The sequence below is a fragment of the Arachis ipaensis genome, chromosome B8, assembly GCF_059453495.1.
Source record: "Arachis ipaensis isolate K30076 ecotype BB chromosome B8, ASM5945349v1, whole genome shotgun sequence".
NCBI classification, from domain to species: Eukaryota; Viridiplantae; Streptophyta; class Magnoliopsida; order Fabales; family Fabaceae; genus Arachis; species Arachis ipaensis.
Genome location: NC_142443.1, coordinates 80,797,274 through 80,818,206, shown reverse-complemented (window position 1 = coordinate 80,818,206; position 20,933 = coordinate 80,797,274). Strand labels below are relative to the sequence as shown.

General features: G+C 38.6%; 2 non-coding genes across 2 annotated transcripts; both read left to right on the top strand.

Moving 5' to 3' along the window:
- Positions 1-2,021: 2,021 nt before the first annotated feature.
- Positions 2,022-2,129, top strand: LOC148548580 (small nucleolar RNA R71). Its single transcript, XR_015897357.1, has one exon. It is a non-coding gene; the product is annotated as a small nucleolar RNA R71 (small nucleolar RNA).
- A 10,792-nt stretch (positions 2,130-12,921) lies between these two features.
- LOC148548579 (small nucleolar RNA R71) lies at positions 12,922-13,029 on the top strand. The gene has a single exon (XR_015897137.1). It is a non-coding gene; the product is annotated as a small nucleolar RNA R71 (small nucleolar RNA).
- Positions 13,030-20,933: the final 7,904 nt, after the last annotated feature.

Below are 20,933 nucleotides of genomic sequence, written 5' to 3'. Positions count from 1 at the left end.
GTTAAACGCCAGTCTGGTGTACCTTTTCTGGCGTTAAATGCCCATAATGGTGCCAGACTGGGCGTTTAACGCCCATTCTGCTACCCTTACTGGCGTTTAAACGCCAGTAAGTTTCTCCTCCAGGGTGTTCTGTTTTTAATACTGTTTTTCCTTCTGTTTTTGCTTTCTCAATTGCTTATGTGACTTCACATGATCATCAACCTACAGAAAACATAAAATAACAATAGAAAATAGAAATTTAACATAGATAAGTAAAGATTGGGTTGCCTCCCAACAAGCGCTTCTTTAATGTCAATAGCTTGATAGTGGACTCTCATGGAGCCTCATAGATGTTCAGAGCAATGTTGGAACCTCCCAACACCAAACTTAGAGTTTGAATGTGGGGGTTCAACACCAAACTTAAAGTTTGGTTGTGGCCTCCCAACACCAAACTTAGAGTTTGACTGTGGGGGCTCTGTCTGACTCTGTATTGAGAGAAGCTCTTCATGCTTCCTCTCCATGGTTACAGAGGGATATCCTTGAGCTTTAAACACAAGGGAGTCTTCATTCACTTGAATGATCAATTCTCGTCTGTCAACATCAATTACAGCTTTTGCTGTGGCTAGGAAGGGTCTGCCAAGGATGATGGATTCATCCAAACACTTCCCAGTCTCTAGGATTATGAAATCAGCAGGGATGTAGTGGCCTTCAACCTTTACCAAGACATTCTCTACAAGTCCATAAGCCTGTTTCTTTGAATTGTCTGCCATCTCCAGTGAGATTCTTGCAGCTTGTACCTATATGATCCCTAGCTTCTCTATTACAGAGAGAGGCATGAGGTTTATACTTGACCCTAGGTCACACAGAGCTTTCTCAAAGGTCATGGTGCCTATGGTACAAGGTATTGAGAACTTTCCAGGATCTTGTTTCTTCAGAGGTAATTTCTGCCTGGTCAAGTCATCCAGTTCTTTGATGAGCAATGGAGGTTCATCCTCCCAAGTCTCATTACAAAATAACTTGGCATTTAGCCTTATGATTGCTCCAAGATACTTAGCAACTTGCTCTTCAGTAACATCTTCATCCTCTTCAGAGGAAGAATACTCATTAGAGCTCATGAATGGCAAGAGTAAATTCAATGGGATCTCTATGGTCTCTGTGTGAGCCTCAGATTCCCATGGTTCCTCATCAGGGAACTCCATGGAGGCCAGTGGACGCCCATTGAGGTCTTCCTCAGTGGAAATCACTACCTCTTCCTCCTCTCCAAGTTCAGCCATGTGAGATGTGGTTATGGCCTTGTACTCTCTTTTTGGATTCTCTTCTGTATTGCTTGGGAGAGTACTAGGAGGGAATTCAGTAACTTTCTTACTCAGCTGACCCACTTGTGCCTCCAAATTTCTAATGGAGGACCTTGTTTCAGTCATGAAACTTTGAGTTGTTTTAATTAGATCAGAGACTATGGTTGCTAAGTTAGAGTGGCTCTGCTTAGAATCCTCTGTCTATTGCTGAGAAGATGATGGAAAAGGCTTGCTATTGCTAAACCTGTTTCTTTCATCATTATTGTTATTGAATCCTTGTTGAGGCCTCTGTTGGTCCTTCCATGAGAGATTTGGATGATTTCTCCATGAAGGATTATAGGTGTTTCCATAGGAATCTCCCATGTAATTCACCTCTTCCATTGCTGGGTTCTCAGGATCATAAGCTTCTTCTTCAGGGGAAGCTTCCTTAGTACTGCCTGGTGCAGCTTGCATTCCAGACAGACTTTGAGAAATCATATTGACTTGCTGAGTCAATATTTTATTCTGAGTCAGTATGGCATTTAGAGTATCAATCTCAAGAACTCCTTTCTTCTGATTTGTCCCATTATTCACAGGGTTCCTTTCAGAAGTGTACATGAATTGGTTATTTGCAACCATCTCAATGAGTTCCTGAGCTTCTGCAGGCGTCTTCTTCAGATGAAGAGATCTTCCAGCAGAGCTATCCAATGACATCTTGGACAGTTCAGATAGACCATCATAGAAGACACCTATGATGCTCCATTCAGAAAGCATGTCAGGAGGACACCTTCTGATCAATTGCTTGTATCTTTCCCAAGCTTCATAGAGGGATTCTCCTTCCTTCTGTCTGAAGGTTTGGACTTCCACTCTAAGTTTGCTCAATTTTTGAGGTGGAAAGAACTTTACCAAGAAGGCATTGACTAGCTTTTCCCAAGAGTTCAGGCTTTTTTTGGGTTGTGAATCCAACCATGTCCTAGCTTTGTCTCTTACAGCAAAAGGGAAGAGCATAAGTCTGTAGACCTCAGGATCAACCCCATTGGTCTTGACAGTGTCATAGATTTGCAAGAATTCAGCTAAGAACTGATGAGGATCTTCCAATGGAAGTCCATGAAACTTGCAATTCTGTTGCATTAGAGAAACTAATTGAGGCTTAAGCTCAAAGTTGTTTGCTCCAATGGTAGGGATTGAGATGCTTCTCCCATAGAAGTCGGGAGTAGGTGCAGTAAAGTCACCAAGCACCTTCCTTGCATTGTTGGCATTGTTATTTTCGGTTGCCATGGCTTTTTCCTCCTTGAAGAGCTCTGTTAGGCCCTCTAGAGAGAGTTGTGCTTTAGCTTCTCTTAGCTTTCTCTTCAAGGTCCTTTTAGGTTCAGGATCATCTTTAACAAGGATGCCTTTGTCTTTGCTCTTGCTCATATGAAAGAGAAGAGAATAAGAGAGTATGGAATCCTCTATGTTACAGTATAGAGATTCCTTGAGGTGTCAGAGGAAAAGAAGAATAGGAGGAGAAGGTAGATAGAAGAGAATTTGAACTTATCAAGAAGGATAGAGTTCGAATTGCACCTTGAGGAGGAGTGTTAGTCCCTTAAATAGAAGGATGTGAGAAGAGGGGAAGAATTTTCAAAATTAAAGTAAAAGATTTTTAAAATAATTAAAAGAAATTTTGAAAATTTGATTGATGATTTTCGAAAACTAAAATTGGGAAAGAAATTAAGTGATTTTGAAAAAGATTTTGAAATTAGAAATTAAAAAGATATGATTGAAAATTAATTTTGAAAAAGATGTGATTGAAAATATATGATTGAGAAGATATGATTGAAAATCAAATTAAAAAGAGAAAGTTTTAAATTAAAGTTGATTACTTGACTAACAAGAAATTAGAAGATATGATTCTAGAATTTAAAACTTGATCCTTTCTTAATAGGCAAGTAACAACTTGAAAATTTTGAATTAAATCACTAATTGTAGCAAGGATTTTTGAAAATAGTAATAAATAAAAATATTGAAAAGAAATTGATTTTGAAAAGATATGATTGAAAAGATATGATTTGAAAAAGATTTGATTTTGAAAAATTATGAAAATTTGGAAAAAAATTTGAATTAAAAACAAAATATTCCCTCTAGTGTCATCCTGGCGTTAAACGCCCAGAATGGTATCCATTCTAGCATTTAACGCCCAAAATGCTACCTTTTTGGGCGTTAAACACCCAGCCAGGTACCCTGGTTGGCGTTTAAATGCCAGTTTTCCTTCTTCACTGGGCATTTTGAACTCCCAGCTTTTTTTGTTTAATTCCTCTGCTGAATGTTTTGAATCTTCAATTCTCTATATTATTGACTTGAAAAGACACAATTTTGAAAATATTTTTGAATTTTTAATGATGAGAAACAAAAAAAAATGCAACTAGGATCAAATAAACAATGCATGCAAGACACCAAACTTAAAAATTGATACTAGACTCAAACAAGAAACATAAAATATTTTTGATTTTTATGGTTTTATAAATTTTTTTGTGATTTTCCAAAAATCATATGGAAAAGAGAATAAAGAGATTCAAAAATTTTAATAAGAATTCCAGGAATCATGCAATGTTAGTCTAAAGCTTTAGTCTAAAAAGATTAGACATGGTTAGCCAAGCTTCAGCAGGACATTACATTCAGCAACTAAATTGATGACAATTAATCAGCTTTTGTGATGATAAGAACATCACCTTGAAACTCTAGAATTCATTCTTAAAAATTCTAAAAAATAAAAAGAAAAGTACCTAATCTAAGCAACAGGATGAATCGTCAATTGTCCAAACTCGAACAATCCCCGGCAACGGCGCCAAAAACTTGGTGCACGAAATTGTGATCATCAACAATGGCGCCAAAGACTTGGATCTCTCAAACGTGAATCACACTTTGTCACAATTCCGCACAACTAACCAGCAAGTGCACTGGGTCGTCCAAGTAATACCTTACGTGAGTAAGGGTTGATCCCACGGAGATTGTCGGCTTGAAGCAAGCTATGGTCATCTTGTAAATCTCAGTCAGGCAGATTCAAATGGTTATCGAGGATTGATAATTAAAATATGAATAAAACATAAAGTAAAGATAGAGATACTTATGTAATTCATTGGTAGAAATTTTAGATAAGCGTATGAAGATGCTTTGTTCCTCTTGAACCTCTGCTTTCCTATTGCCTTCTTCCAATCATTCATACTCCTTTCCATGGCAAGCTTTAAGTTGGGTATCACCGTTGTCAATGGCTACGTCCCGTCCTCTCAGTGAAAATGTTCTACGCACGCTGTCACCGCACGGCTAATCATCTGTCGGTTCTCGATCATGTTGGAATAGGATCCATTGATCCTTTTGCATCTGTCACATGCCCAACACTTGCCAGTTTGAAGCTTGTTACAATCATCCCTTCCCAGATCCTACTCAGAATACCACAGACAAGGTTTAGACATTCCGGATCTCAGGAATGGCCGCCAATAATTCTAGCCTATACCACGAAGGTTCTAATCTCATATTAGAAACCCAAGAGATACACATTCAAGCTTGTTTGCATGTAGAACAGAAGTGGTTGTCAGTCATGCGTTCATAGGTGAGAATGGTGATGAGTGTCACATAATCATCACATTCATCATGTTCTTGGGTGCGAATGAATATCTTGGAGAAGAAATAGACTTGAGTTGAGTAGAAAAACAATAGTACTTGTATTAATTCATGAAGAACAGCAGAGCTCCACACCTTAAAATATGGTGTGTAGAAACTCTACCGTTGAAAATACAAAAGTGATAATGGTGGTCATTGGCTTCGGCCCCAGAGAGGAAACCAGAAGAACCAAGTTGAAAATACAATAGCAAAAGGTCCTATTTATAGAGAACTAGTAGCCTAGGGTTACAGAAATCAGTAATTAATGCAGAAATCTTCTTCCGGGCCCGCTTGGTATGTGCTTGGGTTGAGCATTGAAGCTTCCATGTGTAGAGACTTTTCTTGGAGTTAAACGACAGCTTCTGTGCCAATTTGGGCGTTTAACTCCAGCTTTTATGCCAGTTCTGGCGTTTTGACACCAGAATTCTTGAGCTGACTTGGAACGCCTGTTTGGGCCATCAAATCTCGGGAAAAGTATAGACTATTATATATTGATGGAAAGCCCAAGATGTCTACTTTCCAACGCAATTGAAAGCGTGCTAATTGGATTTCTGTAGCTCCAGAAAATTCACTTTGAGTGCAGGGAGGTCAGAATCCAACAGCATCTGCAGTCCTTTTTCAGCCTCTGAATAAGATTTTTGCTCAGGTCCCTCAATTTCAGCCAGAAAATACCTGAAATTATAGAAAAACACACAAACTCATAGTAAAGTCCAGAAAAGTGATTTTTAAATAAAAACTAATAAAAATATAATAAAAACTAACTAAAATATACTAAAAACATACTAAAAACAATGCCAAAAAGCGTATAAATTATCCGCTCATCAGAGTGTCATTTTTCTAGTCTTCCCTTACCGCATTAGCATAAAACTCCTTGACAAGAGTTGCATTTACTCGTGTGAGCTGATCAGTGAGAAGTTCCCATCTACTCCTTTCAATCTTCTCCTTTATCTCATGGCATTCATCGTCTGGGAGTTGGAAGGCTAACTCGGGCAAGATTTCTTTTGGTTCCATCCATCCGAGTTGTATTTCATGAAACAGAGATTTAAACTTCCAATTATCAAAAGGAATTTCCTCTACCGGTTCCCTTCCCTTTCTTCTTATTGAACTTGATGATGCTGCCATTGGCTTGCTTCAAGGGGCCGAATAAAGAAAGACAAATGTAGAGAAAGATGGAGAATATAGTGTATAAGGGAAGTTGTGAGTATTGCTGAAAGATAGAAGGATAGATGAAGGATTAAGTGAAAATAAGAAGTGAGGGGTCGCTGAATGAAGATGTATGAAAATGAGACTTAGAATCAAAGGAACACAAGAGGTGAATAAAGATACGAAAGTGGTTCTTTAAGGGTGAGGTTCGAACAAAATTAAGGTTATTTATAATGAAAGGTGGTGAAAGAATGGATGGTCGGGATTTATCGTATACGGTGGAAATGGAGGGTGTGCATGTGGTGCACGAAATTGTGATCTCAACGGCGCTAAAAACTTGGTGCGCACGATTATAATCTCAACTCCTTTTCACAACTCCGCACAACTAACCAGCAAGTGCACTGGGTCATCCAAGTAATAAACCTTACGTGAGTAAGGGTCGATTCCACGGAGATTGTCGGCTTAAAGCAAGCTATGGTCATCTTGTAAATCTCAGTCAGGCATATTCAAATGGTTATGGGATTTTGATAATTAAAATATAAATAAACATAAAATAAGATAGAAATACTTATGTAATTCATTGGTGAGAATTTCATATAAGCGTATGGAGATGCTTTATTCCTTCTGAATCTCTGCTTTCCCACTGCCTCCATTCAATCCTTCATACTCCTTTCCACGGCAAGCTGTATGTTGGGGGATCACCGTTGTCACTGGCTACTGTCCGTCCTCTCAGTGAAAATGGTCCAAATGCGCTGTCACCGCACGACTAATCATCTGTCGGTTCTCACTCATGCTGGAATAAGATCCGTTGATCCTTTTGCGTCTGTCACTACGCCCAGTACTCGTGAGTTTAAAGCTCGTCACAGTCATCCCATCCCAGATCCTACTTAGAATACCATAGACAAGGTTTAGATGTTCCAGATCTCAAGAATGCTGCCAATTGATTCTAGCTTATACCACGAAGACTCTGATCTGAATCAGGAGCCCAAGAGATAAACACTCAAGCTATTGCAGATAGAATGGAAGTGGTTGTCAGGCACGCATTCATATGCAAGAATGATGATGAGTGTCACAGATCATCACATTCATCAGGTTGAAGTACGAGTGAGTATCTTGGAATAAGAATAAGCTTGAATTGAGTAGAAAAATAATAGTACTTTGCATTAATTAATAAGGAACAGCAGAGCTCCACACCTTAATCTCTAGGGTGTAGAAACTCCACCGTTGAGAAATACATAATTAAAAGTGGTCAAGGCATGACCAAATGGCCCACCCCCTAAACGTGATCTCTGAACATAAAATTATCCAAAATATGTGAAAATGAATCACTAAAAGTAGTTTTTATACTAAACTAGTAGCTAGAGTTACAGAAAATAAGTAACTAAGTGTAGATAGTGCAGAAATCCACTTCCGGGGCCCACTTGGTGTGTGTTTGGGCTGAGCATTGAAGCTTTCACGTGTAGAGACTCTTCTTAGAGTTAAATGCCAGGTTTCAGCTTGTTTGTGGCGTTTAACTCTGGTTTGTAACCTGTTTCTGGCGTTTAACTTCAGAATAGGACAGGAAGTTGGTGTTTGAACGCCAGTTTACATCGTCAAAACTTGAGCAAAGTATGAACTATTATATATTGATGGAAAGCCCTGGATGTCTACTTTCCAACGCAATTAAGAGCGCGCCAATTGGGTTTCTACAGCTCCAGAAAATCTACTTTGAGTGCAGGGAGGTCAGAATCCAACAGCATCTGCAGTCCTTCTTCAGCCTCTGAATCAGATTTTTCCTCAAGTCCCTCAATTTCAGCCAAAAAATACCTGAAATTATAGAAAAATACAAAAACTCATAGTAAAGTCCAGAAATGTGATTTTTATTTAAAAACTAATAAAAATATACTAAAAACTAACTAAATCATACTAAAAACTACTTAAAAACAATGCCAAAAAGCGTATAAATTATCCGCTCATCACAACACCAAACTTAAATTGTTGCTTGTCCCCAAGCAACTGAAAATAATATAGGATAAAAAGAATAGAATATACAATAAATTCCAAAATATCAATGAAACTTAGCCCCAATTAGATGAGCGGGGCTAGTAGCTTTTTGCCTCTGAACAGTTTTGGCATCTCACTTTATCCTTTGAAGTTCAGAATGATTGGAATCTATAGGAACTTAGAATTTAGATAGTGTTATTGATTCTCCTAGTTCAGTATGTTGATTCTTGAACACAGCTACTTTATGAGTCTTGGCCGTGGCCCTAAGCACTTTGTTTTCCAGTATTACCACCGGATACATAAATGCCACAGACACATAACTGGGTGAACCTTTTCAGATTGTGACTTAGCTTTGCTAGAGTCCCCAATTAGAGGTGTCCAGGGTTCTTAAGCACACTCTTTTTGCTTTGGATCACGATTTTAACCGCTCAGTCTCAAGCTTTTCACTTGACACCTTCACGCCACAAGCACATGGTTAGGGACAGCTTGGTTTAGCCGCTTAGGCCAGTATTTTATTCTTTTGGGCCCTCCTATCCACTGATGCTCAAAGCCTTGGATCTTTTTTACCCTTGCCTTTTGGTTTAAAGGGTTATTGGCTTTTTTGCTCTTGCCTTTTGGTTTAAAGAGCTCTTGGCTTTTTCTGCTTGCTTTTTCTTTTTCTTTCTTTTTTTTCTTTTATTTTCGCCATTTTTTTTCATATAATAATTTTTTTTGCAAGCCTTGCTTTTTCACTACTTTTTCTTGCTTGAAGAATCAATTTTATGATTTTTCAGATTATCAATAACATTTCTCCTTTTCCATCACTCTTTCAAGAGGCAACAGTTTTAACATTCATAAACAACAAATTCAAAAGACATATGCACTGTTCAAGCATTCATTCAGAAAACAAAAAGTATTGTCACCACATCAAAATAATTAAACTAATTTCAAGGATGAATTCGAAATCATGTACTTCTTGTTCTTTTGTGATTAAAAACATTTTTCATTTAAGAAAGGTGATGGATTCATAGGACATTCATAGCTTTAAAGCATAGACACTTAAACACAAATGATCATGTAATAAAGACACAAACATAAATAAACATAAAGCATAGAGAATGAAAACAGAAAAAATAAATAGACAAGGAGATTAAGGAACGGGTCCACCTTAGTGAAGGTGGCGTCTTCCTCCTCTTGAAGAACCAATGGTGTTCTTGAGCTCTTCTATGTCTCTTCCTTGCCTTTGTTGCTCCTCCCTTATAGCTCTTTGATCTTCTCTAATCTCATGGAGAATGATGGAGTGCTCTTGGTGCTCCATCCTTAGTTGTCCCATGTTGGAACTTAATTCACCTAGGGAAGTGTTGATTTTCTTCCAATAGTTTTGTGGAGAAAAGTGCATCCCTTGAGGCATCTCAGGGATTTCATGATGGATAATTTTCTCATGCTCTTGTTGAGGTCCATGAGTGGGCTCTCTTGTTTGCTCCATCCTTTTCTTAGTGATGGGCTTATCCTCATCAATGAGGATGTCTTCCTCTATGTCAATTCTAGCTGAATTGCAGAGGTGACAAATAAGGTGAGAAAAGGCTAACCTTGCCAAAGTGGAGGATTTATCAGCCACCTTGTAGAGTTCTTGAGGTATAATCTCATGAACTTCCACTTCCTCCCCAATCATGATACTATGGATCATGATGTCCCGATCCAAAGTTACTTCGGATCGGTTGCTAGTAGGAATGATAGAGCGTTGGATGAACTCCAACCATCCTCTAGCCACAGGCTTAAGGTCCAGTCTTCTCAATTGAACTAGCTTGCCTCGAGTCAACTTTCCATTGAGCTCCTTCCACACATATGTCCATGAGAACTTGGTACAACCTTTGATCAAAGTTGACCCTTCTAGTGTAGGGGCATGCGTTTTCTTGCATCATTGGCAAGTTGAACGCCAACCTTACATTTTCCAGACTGAAATCTAAGTATTTCCCCCGAACTATTGTAAGCCAATTCTTTGGATTTGGGTTCATACTTTGATCATGGTTCCTAGTGATCCATGCGTTTGCATAGAACTCTTGAACCATTAAGATTCTGACTTATTGAATAGGATTGGAGAGTACTTCCCATCCTCTTCTTCTAATCTCTTGTCGGATCTCCGGATATTCACCCTTTTTGAGCTTAAAAGGGACCTCAGAGATCACCTTTTTCTTAGCCACAACTTCATAGAAGTGGTCTTGATGGACTTTTAAGATAAATCTCTCCATCTTCCATAACTCAGAGGTGGAAGTAATTGCCTTCCCTTTCCTCTTTCTTGAGGTTTCTCTGGCCTTAGGTGCCATTAATGGTTATGGAAAAACAAAAAGCAATGCTTTTACCACCCCAAACTTAAAAGGTTTGCTCGACCTCGAGCAAAAGAAGAAGGAAAATAGTAGAAGAAGAAGAAAATAGAGGAGATGGAAGGGAAGAGTGTATTCAGCCAAGGGGGGAAGAAGTGTTTGTAATGTGTGAAAATAAAGTAGTGGTGAGGGGTTTATATAGGGGTGGGGGGGTTAGGTTTCATGTATTAGGATTGGATTTGGGAGGAAAAGGAATTTTTGAATGTGGAGGTAGGTGGGGTTTTTGGGGAAGAGTGGATGGATGTGAGTGGTGAAGAGTATTTGGGGAAAAGATATGGAGGTGATTGGTGAAGGGTATTTGGGGAAGAGTGTTATAAAAGAGTGTGAAGAGGAGAGAAGAAGTGGTGGGGTAGTGGGGATCCTGTGGGATCCATAGATCCTGAGGGGTCAAGGAATTAGCATCCCTGCTCCATTTAGGCGTGCAAAACGCCCTTAGAGTGCACTTCTGGCATTAAACGCCAGGTTGCTGCTTGTTTCTAGCGTTTAACGCCAGCTTTTCTCCCATTCTTGGTGTTAAACGCCAAGTAGATGCTCTGTTCTGGCGTTAAACGCCAGTCTGGTGCCTGTTTCTGGCGTTAAACGCCCAGAATAGTGACAGACTAGGCATTTAACGCCCATTCTGCTACTCTTACTGGCGTTTAAATGCCAGGAAGCTCCTCCTCCAGGGTGTGCTATTTTTAATGCTATTTTTCATTTTTTTTTATTTTTCAGTTATTTTTGTGACTTCACATGATCATCAACCTAAAGAGAACATAAAATAACAATGAAAAATTGATAGATATAGTTAAATAACATTGGGTTGTCTCCCAATAAGCGCTTCTTTAATGTCAATAGCTTGACAGTGAGCTCTCATGGAGCCTCACAGATAATCAGAGCATGGTTGGGGCCTCTCAACACCAAACTTAGAGTTTGGTTGTGGCCTCTCAACACCAAACTTAGAGTTTGGTTGTGGCCTCCCAACACCAAACTTAGAGTTTGAATGTGGGGGTTTTGTTTGACTCTGTATTGAGAGAAGCTTTTCATGCTTCCTCTCCATGGTTACAGAAGGAGAACCTTGAGTCTTAAATACAAGGTAGTATTCATTCAACTAAAGGACCAACTCTCTTCTGTCAACATCAATCACAGCTTTTGCTATGGCTAGGAAGGGTCTGCCAAGGATGATGGATTCATCCTCATCCTTCCCAGTGTCTAGGTTTATGAAATCAGCAGGGATGTAAAGGCCTTCAACCTTCACTAGCACGTCCTCTACTAGTCCATAAGCCTGTTTCATTGATTTGTCTGCCATCTCTAGTGAGATTCTTGCAGCTTGTACCTCAAGGATTCCCAATTTCTCCATTACAGAGTGGGGCATGAGGTTTATCCCTGACCCATAGAACCTTCTCAAAGGTCATGGTGCCTATGGTACAAGGTATGAAGAATTTTTCGAGATCTAGTTTCTTCTGAGGTAATGTTTGCCTCATTAATGCACTCAGTTCATTGGTGAACAAGGGGGGTTCATCCTCCCAAGTCTCAGTACCAAATAACTTGGCATTCAGCTTCATGATTGCTCCTAGATATTTAGCAACTTGCTCTTCAGTGATGTCTTCATCCTCTTCAGAGGAAGAATATTCATCAGAGCTCATGAATGGCAGAAGGAAGTTTAGTGGAATCTCTATGGTCTCAGTATGAGCCTTGGATTCCTTTGGTTCCTCAAAGGGAAACTCCTTTCTGTCCAAAGGATGTCCCATGAGGCTTTCCACCCTAAGACTCATGTCCTCCTCACTCTCTCCAGGTTCGGCCATGTTGATCATGGTTATGGCTTTGCACTCTCTCTTGGGATTTTCTTCTGTATTGCTTGGGAGAGTACTGGAAGGAGTTTTAGTAATCTTCTTACTCAGCTGACCCACCTGTGCCTCCAAATTTCTGATGGAGGATCTTGTTTCATTCATAAAACTTAGTGTGGTCTTGGATAGATCAGAGACTATGGTTGCCAGGCCAGAATGGCTCTGTTCAGAATTCTCTGTCTGTTGCTGAGAAGATGATGGAAAAGGCTTGCTATTGCTAAACCTATTTCTTCCACCATTATTATTATTAAAGCCTTGATTAGGCTTCTGTTGATCCTTCCATGAGAAATTTGGATGATTTCTCCATGAAGGATTATAGGTGTTTCCATAGGGTTCTCTCTTGTAATTCACCTCTGCTATTGCAGGGTTATCAGGATCATAGGCTTCTTCATCAGAAGATGCTTCTTTAGTACTGTTGGATGTAGCTTGCAATCCATTCAGACTCTGAGAAATCATATTGACTTGTTGACTCAATACTTTGTTCTGAGCCAATATGGCATTCAGAGTATCAATTTCAAGAACTCCCTTCTTCTGAGGCATCCCATTGTTCACAGAATTCCTCTCAGAGGTGTACATGAACTGGTTATTTGCAACCATTTCAATGAGTTTTTGAGCTTCTACAGGGGTTTTTAGATGAAGAGATCCTCCTGCATAATGGTCCAATGAAATTTTTGACAACTCAGACAGACCATCATAGAATATACTTATGATGCTCCATTTTAGAAGCATGTCAGTAGGACACCTTTTGATAAGTTTCTTGTATCTTTCCCAAGCTTCATAGAAGGATTCTCCTTCCTTCTGTCTGAAGGTTTGGATTTTCACTCTAAGCTTGCTCATCTTTTGAGGTGGAAAGAATTTGGCCAGGAAAGCACTAACCAGCTTATCCCAAGAGTTCAGGCTATCCTTAGGTTGTGAATCCAACCATGTTCTAGCTCTGTCTCTTACAGCAAAAGGGAAAAGCATAAGCCTGTAGACCTCAAGATCAACTCCATTGGTCTTGACAGTGTCACAGATTTGCAAGAATTCAGCTAATAACTGATGAGGATCTTCCAATGGAAGTCCGTGAAACTTGCAATTCTCCTGCATCAGAGAAACTAATTGAGGCTTAAGCTCAAAGTTGTTTGCTCCAATTGCAGGAAGTGAGATGCTTCTTCCATAGAAGTTAGAAGAGGGTGCAATAAAGTCACCAAGCATCTTCCTTGCATCTCCACCATTGTTATTAGGTTCGGCCATGTCTCCTTCTCTTTCAAAAATTTCTGTCAGGTTCTGTCCAGAGAGTTGTGCTTTAGCTTCCCTTAGCTTCCTCTTCAGAGTCCTTTCAGGTTCAGGACCAGCTTCAACAAGAATGTTCTTATCCTTGTTCCTGCTCATATGAAAAAGAAGAGAACAGAAAAGAAAATATAATATCCTCTATGTCACAGTATAGAGATTCCTTATGTGAGTATAAGAAGAGAAGAATAGAAGAAGGAGAAGAGAAAAACTCGAACACAGAGAAGAAGATGGGGTTCGAATTTTGGGTGGGAGAGAAGTGTTAGTAGATAATTAAATAGAAGGAGATGAGAGAGGGGAAGAGAATTCGAATTTAATTTAAAATAAAAAGAAAATATTTTTATTTTTATTTCAAATATTAATTAAAATTCGAAAATTCAAAACAGAAATAAAATTTGAAAAAGATGAGAGATAGTAAACTTTAAAATCAAACAAAAAGATAAGATTAATTGAAAAAGAATTGAAAATCAATTCTGAAAAGATAAGTAGTTAGAAAAGATTTTGAAATTAAGTTTTGAAGAAGATATGATTGAAATCCATTTTGAAAAAGATTTGAAAAGGAAATTAAAAAGATTTGATTTTTGAAATTAAAGTTGATTACTTGACTAACAAGAAACTAAAAGATATGATTCTATAATTCAAAGATTGATCCTTTCTTAATAGGCAAGTAACAACTTGAGATTTTTGAGTCAAAACATTAAATGTTAGCATTAATTTCGAAAATATGAAATAAAGATAAGAAAAAGATTTTTGAAAATCAATTTGAAATTTTCGAAAATATGAAAGAAAAATGAAAAAGATTTGATTTTTGAAAAAGATTTGAAAAAGATAGAATTTTTAAATTGAAAATTTGACTTGATTCATAAGAAACAATTAAATTTTAAAACTTTATAACTAAATCAATTCAAATTTTCGAAATTTATGAGAAGAATAAGGGAAAGATTTTTTTTTTAGTTTTGAATATTTAATGGGGAAAGATAAAAACAATAGAAAGACTCAAAACACGAAAATTATGAATCAAAACACACAATGCATGCAAGAACATCTTGAATGTCTAGATGAACACCAAGAACACTTTGAAGATCAAGATGAACATCAAAAACTTATTTTTGAAAATTTTTAAGAAAAGACACACATGCAAGACACAAAACTTAGAAATTTTAAAACTTTAGACACTAAGGATTCAAAAATGCATATGAAAAACAAGAAAGGACACAAAACAAGAAAAATTAAAGATCAAACACAGAAAATCCTCAAGAACAACTTGAAGATCATGAAGAACACATGCATGATTTTTCGAAAATTTAAAGAAAAGTTAAAAGATACAATTGACACCAAACTTAAAATTTGACACAAGACTCAAACAAAAACACAAAATTATTTTTGGCTTTATGATTTTATAAATTTTTTGGATTTTTCGAAAATTATTTGGAAAAAGAAAAATAAGGATTTCAAAATTTTTAATGAGAATTCCAGGAATCATGCAATGTTAGTCTAAAGCTCCAGTCCAGGAATTAGACATGGCATACTAGCCAGCCAAGCTTTCAGTGAAAGCTCCGGTCCAAAACACTAGACATGGCCAATGACAAGCCAAGCTTTAGCAGATCATTACATACAACAGCTAATTTGCTGAGAAAGACAAAGAAGCTCTTCTAAGGATAGTTGAAACTTCGGTCCAAAAGATTAGACACGGCTTAACAGCCAGCCAGGATTCAACATATCTCATGAAACTCTAGAACTCATTCTTAAAAATTTTGAAGAGCATAGAATAAGTTATTATTTTTATTTTGAAAATTTTTCAAAAATAAAAATAAAACAAAAAGCTTAAAATTAAAATAAAATTACCTAATATGAGCAACAAGATGAATCATCAGTTGTCCAAACTCGAACAATCCCTGGCAACGGCGCCAAAAACTTGGTGCACGAAATTATGATCTCAACGGCGCCAAAAACTTGGTGCGCACGATTATAATCTCAACTCCTTTTCACAACTCCGCACAACTAACCAGCAAGTGCACTGGGTCGTCCAAGTAATAAACCTTACGTGAGTAAGGGTCGATCGCACGGAGATTGTCGGCTTAAAGCAAGCTATGATCATCTTGTAAATGTTAGTCAGGCAGATTCAAATGGTTATGGGATTTTGATAATTAAAATATAAATAAACATAAAATAAGATAGAGATACTTATGTAATTCATTGGTGAGAATTTCAGATAAGCGTACGGAGATGCTTTGTTCCTTCTGAATCTCTGCTTTCCCATTGCCTCCATTCAATCCTTTATACTCCTTTCCACGTCAAGCTGTATGTTGGGGGATCACCGTTGTCAATGGCTACCGTCCGTCCTCTCAGTGAAAATGGTCCAAATGCGCTGACACCGCACGGCTAATCATCTGTCGGTTGTCACTCATGCTGGAATAGGATCCGTTGATCCTTTTGTGTCTGTCACTACGCCCAGCACTCGTGAGTTTGAATCTCGTCATAGTCATCCCATCCCAGATCCTACTAAGAATACCACAGACAAGGTTTAGACGTTCTGGATCTAAAGAATGCTGCCAATTGATTCTAGCTTATACCACGAAGACTCTGATCTGAATCAGGAGCCCAAGAGATAAACACTCAAGCTATTGCGGATAGAACGGAAGTGATTGTCAGGCACGCGTTCATATGCGAGAATGATGATGAGTGTCACGGATCATCACATTCATCAGGTTGAAGTACGAGTGAGTATCTTGGAATAAGAATAAGCTTGAATTGAATAGAAAAACAATAGTACTTTGCATTAATTCATGAGGAACAGCAGAGCTCCACACCTTAATCTCTGGGGTATAGAAACTCCATCGTTGAGAAATACATAAGTGAAAGTGGTCAAGGCATGACCGAATGGCCCGCCCCCTAAACGTGATCTCTGAACATAAAATTATCCAAAGGATGTGAAAATGAATCACTAAAAGTAGTTTTTATACTAAACTAGTAGCTAAGGTTATAGAAAATAAGTAACTAAGTGCAGATAGTGCAGAAATCCACTTTTGGGGCCCACTTGGTGTGTGTTTGGACTGAGCATTGAAGCTTTCATGTGTAGAGACTCTTCTTGGAGTTAAACGCTAGGTTGCAGCTTGTTTGTGGCGTTTAACTCTGGTTTGTAACCTGTTTCTGGCGTTTAACTTCAGAATAGGGCAGGAAGTTGGCGTTTGAACGCCAGTTTGTGTCATCAAAACTTGGGCAAAGTATGAACAATTATATATTTCTGGAAAGCCCTGGATGTCTACTTTCTAACGCAATTGAGAGCGTGCCAATTGGGTTTCTGTAGCTCCAAAAATTTCACTTTGAGTGTAGGGAGGTTAGAATCCAACAACATCTGTAGTCCTTCAGCCTCTGAATCAGATTTTTGCTCAAGTCCCTCAATTTCAGCTAGAAAATACCTGAAATCACAGAAAAATACACACACTCATAGTAAAGTCCAGAAATGTGATTTTTATTTAAAAACTAATAAAAATATACTAAAAACTAACTAAATCATACTAAAAACTACTTAAAAACAATGCCAAAAAGTGTATAAAGTATCCGCTCATCAGCATGCAAAGTGAAAGGGAGACATGGATTGCCTATTTATGAGGTTGGTAGGTTCGGTCATCAAGGTTATCTTACAACGCACCTAACTAGCCAATGTATGCAAGGTGGTGCTTTCCAAGGAGCAATGTTCAAGGACATGTGACTAGTCTTCTTTATTTTTCAAGACCCCTAGCTCATAGTCATGAAGTGGCTGAACCCTTTGCTAGTATAGTCACTTCCATCAATCTCCTCTTCCATATTCCCTTTTCAAACACAAATTAAAATAAAATTGAAATTAGTGGCGGGAATGAAAGGCTAGGAAAATTTATAAACTAATTCACTAACAACCATTGCTTTCATGAAATTCAAAACTTTAAACAATTTGATTCTCATCATTCATACGTGTAGCATACATGGAACACCAAACTTAATGTTTGGCTATATACTACAATAAATGATTAAGTAAACATCCTAAGATATCAATATGTTCATTATGCATGAAATTATCTTAGGGTGCCTCTAGGCACACCAAACTTAGAGATTGATCATATGCTTCATAAAAGTGCCTAATGCAGCTGTCAAATTGTTTGTGAAAGTTTAAATTCATGATGGCAGACAATTTATTATTACTACTAAAGCATGAATTAAGGAATACTAAACGTGGGTTGCCTCCCATGAAGCGCTCTTTTATCGTCACTAGCTTGACGGTTGTCTCTTGTTAAGGAGGTTGATGATGATAGTGCCTCAATTTGTTTCCTCTTACTGTGATCTTCCTTCCAGTATCCTGTTTGATGATTTCTGTGTTCAAGTGAAAGGATCTTGCTCACAGTATAGTATCCAGAAAAGTGTGGAGATGTTTCCACTTGTTGATAGATTACCTCACTTTATCTCCTGGTGAGAATCTTTCAGTTGGAATCTTCTTATTCTTCCACCCTTTAGGCAGCCTTTTCTTATTGTTCTTCTACTTTTTTTATGATTCTCCTTTCTTGGCTGGCTCGATGTCAGGAGCTTTCTTATTAGTTATCACCAGTGGTGTTTTTGTTTGTAGTTCTTCTTTAGCTTTTTCTGACTTCTCGAACCTTCTGCCTTTCTTCAGTTTCATTCTTCTCCCCCAAGGATGAGCTTATGAGTTTTAGAGATGACTCCTTGGGCTTCTCCTTCCAGCTTGGGTCTTCATCCTCAATCCTCATGCAATTTTCTTTTTTAGCAGGGTACTGTATTGCTTTGAAAAAATTGAGGATTATCTGTTCATTATGTACCCTCAGAATCATTTCACCTTTTTTCACATCAGTAATTGCCCTTGTTATGGCCAGAAATGGTCTTCCAAGAATGATTGAGTCACTTCCCTCCTCTTCCATATCTAGGATCATAAAGTCCGCAAGGAAAATGAATTTGCCAACCTTAACTAGAAGGTTCTTGATGACCGGATTTCACTCACTATATAATAAATCCGTTCTTTGGCAAGCACACCAAATATCGTCTAGTAATAACCCACTAGGAGTGGGGTCGAATCCCACAGAGATTGGTAGATTGAGCAATTTTAATCAATGGGTGAATTAGTCAAGCTAAGCAATAGAGATTGTTGAGTGCAGAATTCTAAATTAACAGAAATGTAAATGACTTAAAAGTAAAGGAAAGAAATAAAGTGCAGAAAAGTAAATGACAAGAATGTAAAGTGTTGGAACATAAATGACTGAATAGTAAATGGGAAATGGGTAATGGCAGAAATTAAAGAAAGCTATAAAGAATAAGGAAGATAAGAATAGGGAAAATTCATTGGGATTTGGAGATGTTGCTCTCTTTGGATTAGATCTAAATTATTTCTTCTTCAATCATGTAACTCATTGACCTCTTGGCAATCATGATTGATTGAACCCCAATACCTTGGTGATTCAATCTCTCAAATCTTGATAATCAGCCAATTCCTTGGTCTAATTGCTCATGAAGAGTGATAGGCTTGGTCCTTGATTATACCACACATCCTCATAGATCCAAATAGTGGGTGGATTTCATGTCACCATATCTAATCCTAAAACCCAGATCTACTCAAGCGTGAGAAGGGATTTCAAGCATGGTTACATGTTTCCTTTTCCAAGGTTTCATGAAACGAATTTTGCATTCAAACTCTTTCCCAGGATGATTGAACACTAACATGAAGAACGAAATTCCTTCTAGCAAATCAAAGAGAAAATTAAGAGAAGAAGAAATTCACTATCATTAATTCATCAAGTATAACAGAGCTCCCTCTCCCAATGAGAGGGAGTTTAGATACTCATAGCTTAGAGAAAAGTACAAGAGATGGAAGAGATGAAGTGAAGTCAAAACTAAAAACCCAAAACTAACTCTCCAATCCACCCAACCCCCTTTTCAATACTCCTAGGAGGTATTTATACTACTCTTATCACTAGAATTAAAAAGTACAAAAGAGAAAAGAAAATTACAATTGAAAAGAAAATGAAAAACTAATGGAAAATGAACCATGTGCCTGGCGTGTGATTGGCATTTGAGTGGCGTGCCACGCCTAGCTCCTCAGCTTGGCTTCGCGCACCATGCCTGGCTTCCAAGTGGCATGCCCAGGGTCTTTCTTTTGCTCAGCTAGCCTGGCGTGCCATGCCTTCGAGCTCAAGTGGCACGCCTAAGGGTCTTTCCTTTACTAAGCTTCTCTGGAATCTTGAATTGGCGTGGTGTGCCCGTGTCTAGCGTGCCAAGCCCATTGTAAGCACTTCATCCTTCTCCTCTGGAAAATAATACTGGCGTGCCATGCCTAGCAGTTGGCGTGCCACGCCCTTGATGGTGCATGACTAAGTCCCTCTGGCATGCCACGCCTAATGTTCAAGTGGCACGCCCATGGTTATTTTTCCTTGGCGTGCCACGCCTAAAGTCCCAAGTGGCACGCCAAGTCTTCCTCTTCCTTGTGAGCTTGTGTTGGCGTGCCACATCTTCGAGCTCAAGTAGCACACCCAATATTGGTATTTGAATACTTCAAGCCTAGCGTGCCACGCCTTGAACTCAAGTGGCACGCCCCAGGCACAAGCAAGGTTGGCGTGCCACGCCTTCGAACCCAAGTGGCACGCCCAGTGTTGAACTTTCAGCTTCCTTCTCTGGACCAATGAACTGGCGTGCCACACCTTCGAGCTCAAGTGGCACGCCTAGTGTTTATAATGGAGCTGGCGTGTCACACCCAGCTTGGCGTGGCACGCCCCCTTGTGGTCTTCAAAAAGTGCTCTCTGGAAAGTATCGTTGGCATGCCACGCCTAGCCCTAGCATGCCACGCCCATAGTAAAGCTTCTATGATGCCTTTCTGGAAAGTATAGTTGGCGTGTCACGCCTGGCCCTAGCGTGCCACGCCCATAGTATAGCTCCATGGACTTGTCAACTGGTGTGCCATGCTTTCGATCTCAGGTGGCATGCCCATTGTATTTCTTTCACTTTGCTTCTCCAGAATTGTCAACTGGCGTGCCACGCCCCATTGCTGGCATGCCACGCCCATTGAATTTGCTGGCGTTTATACCAAGTGGCACGCCTAGCACACACGCCTAGCGCACTTTTCTTGTTTCCTTCTTCTTTTATTTCTCTTTTCACCTGGAATTCAAACAAAACTCATTTCAAAGCAATGTACCATAATATTCATCACAAAACTTATTTCTCTTTTAACTCATGAAATTGCATTAAATGAATGAGATTACACTCTTTTTATGGTCCTTTTAGATAGGAGAAAGAGGTAGATGATGCAAATCATCACAACACCAAACTTAAGCTTTGCTTGTCCCCAAGCAAATCAAAGTGAATTACTCTTAATTGATTGAGACTTGACCCTTGCGAGAGTGTATTCACAATTAAGGATAAAGGTTAAGTATCAACTCATGCATGAATCTTGTTATTTTCATATCGCAATGAACTCTTAAACTTTTGAGGGT